Below are 12,328 nucleotides of genomic sequence, written 5' to 3'. Positions count from 1 at the left end.
AGGAAAATCTCATGATATGACGGTAATGCCTTGTGTTGATCTCAAATATTGCCTTGTGATGTCATGTTCGATAATCATTTGGTTTGTTTGTTCACTACTTCAACACCAGCAGGCATGGACCATTCCATAACATGTACACAAATCAGGACATTCAGTATGGCAGCAACAACAGCGATGTCTACACATCTCAGCATTGCACAGCATGCATACAAGAACCAAGCAAGCGCTAATAAGTGAATAAGCATAATAATATTAATAACACCATTACTTTTGCAACATTGGCCAGGAATATACTGCAAGTGAGAAGTCAAAAAGTTTTGCATTGCTGCCAACATTACATGTAGTAGTTTGGGCCTGCTTGAAATTCTTTCCATTCGCATTTAGGAATTCTGTTAAATGTTGTGAATGGCTCAAAATAGTCGGGAGGGTTAAAATCTGATTAGGAATAATCTTGATCAAGCTAGTTATTTACAGCTCTTGCCGATTAAATCAACAAGCTGATAGATCCAACAGTGTGGTTTGTACTGGGTGGGCCAGAGAGAAGCATTTGAGCATTCTTCAGGCATTGAAACTGCTTGGATTGGCTCACAGCAGAGTGCCTGCCTCGCTTTTCACCATGTGGAATTTTTTTCTTCTTTCTTTTTTATTTCATGAAAAGCAAGAATCCCACATGGCTTCAAGCTGGAAGCTGCACTGCTGACTGGAGGCTAACAACACTGCCAATCACTGGAGAGTCAATATCACGTCTTGACAAGGTCGAAATCATGTCCAACCGATTATAGACCCTCCTGATCACTTAGCATTGTTGCACCTCAGAGGTGTGTGTGTGTGTGTGTGTGTGTGTGTGTGTGTGTGTGTGTGTGTGTGTGTGTGTGTGTGTGTGTGTGTGTGTGTGTGTGTGTGTGTGTGTGTGTGTGTGTGTGTGTGTGTGTGTGTGTGTGTGTGTGTGTGTGTGTCGTTATTTCCATACGTTGGTTTTAGAAGCCGGAACGGAGTCCTCTCAGGTCTCAAAGTATTCAACTCTGTCTGTGCGTGTACACAGTACCTATAGAAGGTCTGTACCCCTTCCAAAATTTTCACCTTTTGTTCCCTTATAGCCTGGAATTAAATTACATTAAATCAGACTTTTTCCACCTTTATTTACACACAAAGTAACCCACAACTTCCAAATGAAAAACAAATTCTACAAATTTCAGAAAGTTAATTAAAAATACAAAACTAGAATATCTTGGTTGGATAAGTGTCCACCACCCTCCCCCCGCCTTAAAAAAGCAAATGGAAAAAAATTAGCTCAGGTGTAACCAATCATCTTCAAAATCACATACCAAGTTAATTGGCTTCCACCTGTGTTAAATTCTAGTGATCCTGATGATTTCAGAATAAAATCAGCTGTTCCTGTAGGTTTCCTCTGCTGGATGGTGCATTTCACAACAAAGACTCAACCATGAGACCCAAGGAGCTTTGAAAAGACCTCCGGGATAAAGTTGTGGAAAGGCACAGATCAGGGGATGGGAATTAAAAAAAAAAAAATTGTTCAGGTTGTGGGGGTAGATTGAGGAATTTCATGCAAGAAAGCTGAAATTGGGAAAGAAGTTCACCATTCAGCATGACGACAACCCGAAGCACACAGCCAAAGCTGCACTGGCATGGCAAAGGAACAAAAAGATAAACGTCCTTGAGTGGCCCAGTCAGAGCCCCAACATAAATTCAATCAAAAATATGTGGCATGACTTGAAGATTCATGTCCATCAACACTCCCCATGCAACTTGACTGAGCTTGAACAGTTTTGTACAAAAGAATAGGAAAATATTGCCCAATCAAGGTGTGCAAAGTTGGTAGAGACCTATCCCAACAGACTCACAGCTGGAATTGCTGTCAAAGATGCGTCCACCAATAATTAACTCAGGGGAGTAGACACTTATCCAACCAAGATATTCTAGTTTTGTATTTTTAATTAACTTTCTGAAATTTGTTTTTCACTTGGAAGTTGTAGGTTATGATGTGTAAATAAAGGTGGAAAAAAAATCTGATTTAATGAAATTTAATTCCAGGCTATAAGGCAACAAAAAATGAAAATTTTGAAAGGGGGTGTATGCTTTCTGTAGACACTGTAAGTGTGTGTGTGTGTGTGTGTGTGTGTGTGTGTGTGTGTGTGTGTGTGTGTGTGTGTGTGTGTGTGTGTGTGTGTGTGTGTGTGTGTGTGTGTGTGTGTGTGTGTGTGTGTGTGTGTGTGTGTGTGTGTGTGTGTGTGTTGCATGTTGCGTGTTGCTCCATTAATAATTTAACAACAGAGCTGGACACTTCCAAGATGACAACATAAAAATTGATTATGACATGACATCAGAAATTGTAGAGCACAACAGACTTTGGTTTTACTTAACCAACCTAAGCTTGGACCTGAAATCCAAGACACTGTGCAAGATGATTTGAAAGGTGTAATTTTAGCATATATTATACTTATTTTCACCCCACAGGCTTTGGGTAAAATTACAATGTGCAACAACAAAACCTTGCAGAGTTTATACCACGAGGCTGTTCTGCTCAAATTGTTTAAGGTCACAGAGGGCCAACATGCAATTATCCGTATATTCATTCACATAATAAATTGTACAAGAGGAGCATGCCAGTTTGGGCCATGAAAAACTAGGCAATGTAGTACTTCAGATAGAGACTCGGACTCAAGTCAGACACGAGTCACATGTCTTATGACTTGCCTTATGGGACTCCAACCTTTGTGAGCAGATTCTTTCAATCTGCAACTTGGTATAGTCATTTGAGCCATTGGAAAATTAATTGTATACATCAAACAACATTGTTGAAAGCAACATGAAGGTAAATTAATTATAAAAATTAGCACAAGAGAAAACCTGCGAAGCTGTGCGGTCATGGTGAGGACGACGCAGAAGAAACACGAAACTCAAAAAATAAAATGCAGGTATGATGAGAAACATTTTGCATCGACAATCAATTTTACTTAATAATGACATGCTGACATTTCTAGATTATCCATCATTTTCACCCAAATCCAGATGCAAGTATGGAGGTATCAACAGGCCCAAAATATTGTTCCGGAAATCCAATGTTAACGTACTTGTAAGGAGTTCAATTAAACAAGTTTGCAATAATTATTGTGTAGAAATATTTATGAAATGAATAAATAAAACTCAATTTCGTTTTTGAAACATAAATACAGTACTCATGATAATAAATTGCTCGAATGGTGGTTGCAAAACCAACAGTCATCATACTGGTTGATCGGCAGGAAGCAAAACTGCGCCTGTGCTTTGTGATCGGCATGTGCTTTGTGCCCGCTCCGTAAAAATCAAAAACTCGCAAACACGTGTGCTCATCGTTCAGCGCAAAAATTTCCACTTCTGCAGTCATCTATGAATGGCAGCATGCTTCACAATGCAGCACCACCAGCTGGCACCACAAGACGAGTTCTATGCAGTCAAATTAGTTCATCCGAATAAATGAACCGAGGATGAATGAGTAAATGAACTCCGAGTTGTGTCATATTCTACTGCCAGAAAGTGAGCGTTTGAAATGAAAAAAAAAATCAAATGTCTGAAAATATTATTGTTTAAACGGTACATTAAATCTTCAATCATTTTGAGAAAAACTAACAGAAAGCATGACCAATTATACAAACTAAATATTATACTCCTCAGCAATATAATAAAGGTAAACGATAAAAAAAAGACCAGCAAATAATGTCATTGAGCAAAACATGACGACATAACCAGAGTGGTGTCAAAGCCAGCCACCCAATGCTCGCCTGTTTATACATTTATCGTTTTTAAAGGACTAGTCTAATAATTAATATTTTTTATAAAGCATTGCAGTGAAGTCTGATCCAAATAATTTTAAAGCAATATATGTATTTGTATATTGTAATCAGTAACAAGAGCGTAAGTGAGCACAATATATGCCCGAACAAGAAGGTATATACAGAATTGTGCTACTACATGGAAAACAGCATCCTGGTTGCCATGGCAACCACTATAGATGACGAACGTATGTCGCGACACACCGTCTCCACAGTCTGTACCTATGTACCAAATATGAAACGTGAAAGTTGAAAACTTTGGGAGTTAGAGTGCGGACAGGAACGGACGGACGGACAGACAGACAGACAGACAGACAGACGGACGGAAGGAAGGAAGGACGTACGAACGGTATCACATAATACTCCCCGACATATATATATAAAATCGGCGATACTCGTATAAAATACTAGTATAAGCGACACTAGTATAAAAATAGTGTGGTAGATAAAAACATGAGAAAGGAAAAAATAACTTGCACCAAAAACTTTAACATTTTCACTCACGCCGGGGGTATCGCTATAGCTCTCTGATCTTCGAACAGGCGAGCTAAAAGTCACTTTGAAATTTGTTTGTAACCAAGATTTCTCTGCATACTCCACTTCCTGATGGCCAAAATTTGATTGTTGGTGTCGTCGTCGTCGTTCTAGCGGCTCGTGAGTTCCCTTCTCGAATCTAGCCTCAATCCCACATGTAGTTTGGTAACTGCATGGACAAAAGCTTTGTCGCAAAACCTTGAAGAGATACATCTTAGATATGTAGTGGAGGTGAATCAAAACATTTCAAAAAAGATGGAGATAAACGTATTGCCGATTTACCACTCGATTGTCGACGTTGCCAAATGCTTTCCGTCGTCACGTGTCAGTCTGTGAACTTGCTGTCCTCTGCCGTTTACCTCCTTCATGGGCTAGATTTCTGTAAACAAAATAGAATAAGACAAAAATTAGCAAAATTATTCAACACATCCTACTTTTCATTTGGTGACAAAAGGTCTGCTAATTCAATCCGTAAGCAGCACATGACTGCTGTTTGCATCATTTGCTGGGGTGGGGCAGGGGGGAGGGGGGAAACGGCCGTTCCGACAATGCAGTGCCCCCTGCAAGTTCGAGCAGGAATTTGAAATTTAGCCAGCGTGCTGGTGACGGCTCACTTACTCGAGACAACAGGTGAGGTACTGACTATCCAACATCTCAAATGTCAGTCTGCGTCAGAAATGTCAACGTAAAGCAGAGGTGAGATTGCAATTAATCATTGATGAAACCTTACAATACTATCACACTCGGCAATTACTGCAGGAACCAAATGTGGACAACCCCACCAGGCTCCACAATCCAAAAGAATTACTGACACTTCATCACTGTGAGTAACATTGACTTGGATAGTATTGTCGCTTGAAATAAATATAGGGACATCAGTACGGAGTGGGGGGGGGGGGTGAGGGGCGGGGTTGAGGAAGCTCGCCAGCTCAATGCAGCCTGGAATTTCAGTTGAGCCTGGTGATGACAAGCAGGCATTCAAATAAAGCAGAGCCCATGTGTTTCGGCATAGATTACCACAGCATCAGAGGTCAAAGGAATGGCTCAACAGTTCAACAATTTAACATCTCAGTACCTGTCTTGGTTTCCACTTACAAATAAACTCCAGTGTATACTGGGGCATTCCATGTCAAGTGTACACACCCTCCTGACACTAATACCTCATTTTCTCCCCATATGTTGGTCATTTATTCACTTGGGTGAAAAACTCAAAATACCAACTTTTAGACCTGTGGGCCCATAGGAGCCCATTTTAGGGGCCCCCAAAATTTGGGCGCCCCCGGCTGCCCCAAAATCTTCCAGAGGCCATATCACACGTTGTAGTGGTCCGATTTGGCTGATCTTGGTATCAAAATGCTCGTAAAAGTGAGATCTTTCGAATCGCGTAAAGTAAAATCACTCCGAAACAGTAATTCAAAAAGTTATAGTTTAGGGCGCCCTTTGACCTTGGGCCACCGCTCCCCAGCCAAACCAATGGTCCCGATTTTTTCGTGTGAGAATACCCCTGCATATACTCCAACACCTCAGCATAAATGAAAATGGGATCCCAATGGGTTCACACATGGCAAAGATTTATGTTGGGGGACTCTGGTGCTGGACACAATACGCCACAATACAGAGCACAATATTTGAATACAAGATTTCCAATACACTAAATCAGTATATTGTACATAAATTTTCCACATGCACATGCAGGAACTGGAAGCGATACTAGTATGAGTAAGAGTTTTTCCTAGCATATTATAGTCAAGATTTTTTGCCAACCAATGTTTTATTTGACAGCTGTGTTTCTTTTTTACTGATTGTGTAGGTTCTACCTGTAGCAGTTTTTGGTTCTATGGAAAGAAGTACATCAGAAATGTCTAAAAGGCAGTGATCTTCAATGTCAGGAAAAAAGAAACTATTTGCGGGACCGTTTGGATGAAGAAAATTCACTTTCACTTCATGAGTGTCCTGAAAGGCTTCCGTGATGCAGGCAAGCCACCATTTTCCATCATAGTGCACTGTAACATAACCTGAGAGTTTCCCGTTAAAAGTTGGTGTAGATTTTGAAATAGCCGACTCGATACGGTGTTCCTCGCTAAGGCTGTATTCGCGTACTTGAAGAGCAGTTTCAGAAATAGCGATGAGCGCATGAAGTTTTTGAGTTCCAGCTATGGTGTTGGCCGTTTTTAACCTTTCTTTCAGATTTCTTTCTTCCTCGTCATACGCCTCTTGGGTCCCGTAACCGAACTTCATTTCATTCAAACCATTTTCAGCAAAGGCAAAAAGATCTTTTGGAGAACTAATTTGATTGTCGTAAGGTCTACGCAGGCTCTCACGTGTTGCTTCTCGTTTGACTGTACCTCCCACGCCATCTGAAGGGCCCTTGCCATGACTTGTGGCAAAAAATGCCATTCTGCATCAATACCATACTCTGATTTGTGACGCCAAAGGTTTATGAAGGCTTTGCATTTCTTATATTGGCCAGCGCAACCTTCTGAGAAATAGTAAAGTTTCTTTACATTTACAAAGCTAAATTTCACATGTTCAATGAGCATTCTTTGGAAGAGGTGGACTGAGACAACGTCGTGAGTATTGCATTCTGATATAATCGTGAACGAATCATGGTTTAATATGCCATCGTCCGATTTGAAATAGTAAACCCAGGGGTGAGTTTTCGCTTGAGAGCAGCTCCAATGGAATCCTTGGGCCACATCCTGTACGACAAACGAATAGTTCTCTGAGAAGTCTCCAATAACGACAAATTCTCCTTCACCGATTTCATCTTTCTTATTTTTCAGAAACTGAGATTGGGCCTTGGCAATGAAGTCGTGTCTCACTAATTTCACTGCGCGTTCACAGAATTGATCAATGAATGAATCCAAAGGCAGGACCATGGAGCTCAGTTCAGATCTGTCGGTGGATGTCCACCGTTTAAATTGAATTTCATCAATATCCTCTAGTTCATAAGCACTCAGTAGCTCGGTTTTGAAATCTTCAATTGATGGGCAACTTTCACAAGTTCTGAAATAACATGCCAGTTGTGCTGGGTTACAAACTATGCGTGCTATCACATGATGATAGCTCGGAAGTTCGGCTATCAGTGGCATTTTGGAACCCAACATCATGAGTTTCACATTTTGATGTATCGTACATACACATACACTGTATGTACCGCATGAACAGGCCAGGACACACTCTGAGGGACGGAGCATGGCGAACTTCACGAATCCAACTTTCAAGTCAGGGTTCTTCTCTTTGAATTTCTGAAACAGTTCCTTGAGATTGTTTAGTACCAGGTGCTTTTGAATTTTGTCTTTTCCATGTTCATTCCTGACCACCACACAGTCCTTTTTTCCCGGCATTATTCGGCTGACTTCATCACTTCGGTAAAATTCGGTTACTGCGGATTTCACTTCGTCAGCCAATATTTTACCCTGTTTGGGATTTGGAGACGACAGCAAACCATTTTCTTTCTCTAAATTTTTGGCTTGCACAGACATTCTTTGGGAGCAACTGAGTTCACTCATCATCCCTCTGATGCTCATATTCCTAGCAAATATTGTCAGCATACGTATTTGCGCTGAACGGCTCGAAATGACGTATTTTTCCTTCAGACTTTTGATCACCTCTGGCATGCAGTTTTCATCACATTTTGACACTGTATTATGTGTTTTCTCCACAGTGCTTGGTCCAGCAACTCGTTCTAATTTCTTTCACACAGAATCTTCCACTTTACCTCACTTTTCAGGAATGTACCCTGGGTTCCTTTCCGCCTTTCGTTTGTCGAATGGGCTTTCGCCTATCATCGATAACGACTGGTTTAATAGGTCAACTTCTGCTTCTCACTCAAAAACATCCTCATCTGTCGAAATAGATTCTGCAATGCCTTCGATACTACCTTTTGATGATAATTTCAAACTGGTCGAAGATGATTCTTCAATACGCTCTGGTAACGACTGAGAAAGTTTTTTTTTCTGCACGAAGTACAAAGTCTGTCATCTTTTTTCACCTTTGAAGAAAATTTCATCAACATATCATTTGACACATTGCGAAGATCTTTTCGTTGTTTCGTTTTATGGCAGCTGAATGGATCGCAACAGTATTTTCGGAACTCCTTTCGATCTTCAGTCGCCATGCTTACTGCAAAAATGCAAAAACTGAGATTAGCCCATTTATAACTTAATTCGATGATGGTTATACAAAAAAAGTACACTTAAAAAATCAATAGACACAATAGGCAGAATAATTTTTCGCAAATGATGCAATATATATATATATATATATATATATATATATATATATATATATATATATATATATATATATATATATATATATACATATATATACATATATATATATATACATATATATATATATATATATATATATATATATATATATATATATATATATATATATATATATATATATATATATATATATATATATACATACATATATATATATATATCTACATATATATATATACATACAGGGGGCTGCAAAAGTAGGTATACAGTAAAGATTATACCAGTATGACCAGTATTATAATAGTGGTGCTAGGATTCATTTAATACTATAATTCATTAAAATCATTACCATTTTTAATATTTTTATTTTCATAATCTTTTCTATTATACATCGTTTATTGTATAATCAATAAAATACGTTTTGTGCACACGTTTTGTTTTTCATTACTGTATACCTACTTTTGCAGCCGCCTGTATATATATATATATATATATATATATATATATATATATATATATATATATATATATATATATATATATATATATATGTCCAGAGATGATGATTGTCAATTTCAGACATAAAGTCACCTGCCAGCAGGTGATGTCATTGGAACGATGACGGCAAACGTCACCCAATGTTGAATCAAGAATTAGTGATATGTGGACCCCAAACAATAAAACCATCATCACACTTGAACCCATTTTAATTTATGCTGAGGTGTTGGAGTATATGAATGGGTATTCTCACACGAAAAAATAGAGATCATCGGTTTGGCTTGGGGGTGGGGGCCCAAGGTCAAAGGGCGCCCCAAACTATAACTTTTTGAATTACTCTTTCGGAGTGATTTTACTTTATGCGATTCGAAAGATCTCGCTTTTACGAGCATTTTGATGCCAAGATCATCCAAATCGGACCACTACAACCTGTGATATGGCCACTGGAAGATTGTTGGTCAACCGGGGGCGCCCCAATTTCAGGGGGGGGTTAAAATGGGCCCCGATGGGCCCCCAGGTCTGAAAATTGACACATAATGTTTTACCGTGGATGCAAACACTTGCACAAAAAAAAAGAGTGAAATCTGAGACGGTGTCAAAATTTCGCTGCAAAATGTGTACACTTAACATGGAACGCCCCTACTGTATACCTCAAAAAACATAATCACTGGTCAGGCAATTATTTATTTTATTATGCTACACAGCCTTGCCATTAAAGCAAACATTACCCTGGTCAACCAGACATGTTGTCCCTCGTACATACAGACATCTTATGTGGTTTCACCTGTGCACCCAGTCATCCACACATCCAGTCACCTGTTCACCAACAGACAAGGTCACCTTGCCAACACACTCGGACATCTGCACACCCGGTCATCTGCGCAACCGGTCACCCACACATTCAGACACCTGGTCACCAACACACCTGGTCAACCACATATCCAGACAACCACTCATCTGCACACCCAGACACCGGGTCGTCCGCACAACCAGACACCGGGTCGTCCGCACAACCAGACACCGGGTCGTCCGCACAACCAGACACCGGGTCGTCCGCACAACCAGACACCGGGTCGTCCGCACAACCAGACACCGGGTCGTCCGCACAACCGGACACCGGGTCGTCCTCACAACCGGACACCGGGTCGTCCGCACAACCGGACACCGGGTCGTCCGCACAACCGGACACCGGGTCGTCCGCACAACCGGACACCGGGTCGTCCGCACAACCGGACACCGGGTCGTCCGCACAACCGGACACCGGGTCGTCCACGCAACCAGACACCGGGTCGTCCGCACAACCGGTCATCCGCATACCCACACACCCGATCATCCGCATACCCACACCCGGTAATCCGCATACCCACACACCCGGTCATCTGCATACCCACACACCCGTTCATGCACATCCCCAGACACATGGTCATCCACACACCAGGTCATCAGAATTCACACACCTAGTCATCTGCGCCACACACACCCAAACAATTGGTCAAATGCAGACCACACTTTGTCACGATTAAATAGTTCACCCTGACTCCAGGTTAGTCAAGATACAAAGACACCAACACACCCAGAGACCACACTCACCACCCCCCCCCTCGGATTCCTCCTCCCCTTCTTTCTTAATCAACCAAACCAAGTGGCAGCCAAAGCAAGACGCACAACCAAAACGTGCGTCGTGTCGGTTCGACGTGTTTCGCGATCCGACGACGCACAAAAGACACTCGGGCTCATTTCCCCCCCAATTCCGCGGGGCCATCCGAATCAAACCGTGACTCCGCCTAACGAACTTGGCGCCAGGAGCAGCGCGGCGCCGCCATCACCGCAAGTCCGCGCTTCAGGCCGCGCCCCACGTCCCCACGACGTCCGCCCGACGGTCCAAACACTCACACCAATGGCACGCGGTTCGCGACCGGCCCGCCGAGCTCGTACCTCACCGGAGCCGGCGCCTCCGCCGCCTCGCACGCGCTGTTTACGCGACGCAAGACGCCATTTCCTGCCGACGGAACGCGCGCGCGCGCTCCCCCCACCCCCCGAACCGAAGGACCCGGATGTCAGCTCGCGTTCGCGCACGCGCAGTGCGCGCCGACCGTCGGTACATCGAGCCGTTCGCTCGTGGTTCGAGCCGTACTCCGTCTCGTAATAGTTGGTCGTGTTCCGCGGAGTCATCGCGGCCGCACATACACGGTGCGGATGGCTTCGGTCGATTTGTGTTTAACGGTCCCGATCACACGATTCGATCGATGTCCATTTTAATTCGAGGTAAAGTTAAAAAAAATTAAAAAAAAAAACCACCACCACAAGCACGTAAAACGAGGTGATTCCGTTTTTAACGGGAGGCCCGTCCGATGAGGTGCAAATACGATGAGCGAACGCAGCGGCTGTGGATGGAAAATAAAATATTCTCCCGCCTCGTGGACACACGAGTATGACGTCACCAGACACAGTGATGTAACACCGGAAGATAAATAAATAAGTTTCCTCACAACGATCGACGACGACGTCGGAAGAGGCCATTGGGCCTATCAAAGCCTGCGCTACTCCTGCCATCCCTAACAGTCGATCGTCCGTTATAAACGCTGAGCCTCGAACGAGGAAGCAGCACGGAACGTTTTTAAAAAGTATTTCCTCTGACTCTGCCTGGGATTCAAACCAGCCGTTCCTTTTCGACCGTTTCGAAGAAGTGCTTGCTTGAGTGCTTAAGCCGCTTGGCGAGCGCTCTACAAGCTGATTGGAAGTTGAACAACAATACAGATGTCTGAAAACAACTGAATTTTTTTTTTTTTTTTAAGCACAAAATCAGGTGTTCCGTTCGCAGGCAGCTCGGGTATCCGGACAAATAGTCCAATTTTAAAAATAAAAAAAACGAAAAGTGGTTGAAAGAAATATTGAAGATCTCAGGCAGGGTTGTTGTTTTTTCAAAAGGGATAAACAAAGAACCTGAACATAGAAGGAGGTCACGTGGCCCATCGTGCCTGCGCTCTATGAACACCACTTTTAACAATTGTTCTGATTCAGTGCATTTGAAACGTGAATTTCATCATTTTATATGCCTGGTGTTGGCTTAATGGTTGGCGTGGTGGGCTTGGGATCCTCGGGTCCTGAGTTCAAACCCCACTCCGCTGTTGAATTAATATCAGGTGGGGTTGACTCTGCCCAACATCCTTCTGAGGTCGGCAAAATGAGTGCCAGCTTGCTGGTATCCTGTGTCGGAGTGGCGACCCA

General features: G+C 42.4%; 1 protein-coding gene across 5 annotated transcripts in view; it reads right to left on the bottom strand.

Moving 5' to 3' along the window:
* CTDSPL2 (CTD small phosphatase like 2) overlaps window positions 1-11,785 on the bottom strand; it is a 100,480-nt gene extending 88,695 nt beyond the window's left edge. For 2 of the 5 annotated variants that reach the window (XM_085849665.1, XM_085849662.1), the window contains exons 1-2: window positions 11,036-11,185; window positions 4,647-4,743 (exon numbers count right to left, since the gene is read on the bottom strand). The gene's annotated coding sequence lies outside the window, so the exon portion shown is untranslated. Of the gene's footprint in view, window positions 1-4,646; window positions 4,744-11,035; window positions 11,186-11,589 lie in introns of those variants that run through there. The other 3 variants (XM_085849664.1, XM_085849666.1, XM_085849663.1) reach the window with 3 other exon arrangements.
* Between the last annotated feature and the right edge of the window lie 543 nt (window positions 11,786-12,328).

The sequence above is a fragment of the Eptatretus burgeri genome, chromosome 12, assembly GCF_056783735.1.
Source record: "Eptatretus burgeri isolate ZD-2024b chromosome 12, Ebu_testis_v1, whole genome shotgun sequence".
NCBI lineage: Eukaryota > Metazoa > Chordata > Myxini > Myxiniformes > Myxinidae > Eptatretus > Eptatretus burgeri.
Note: the sequence above shows the minus strand (reverse complement) of the source record. Positions and strands in the feature narration are given on the sequence as shown.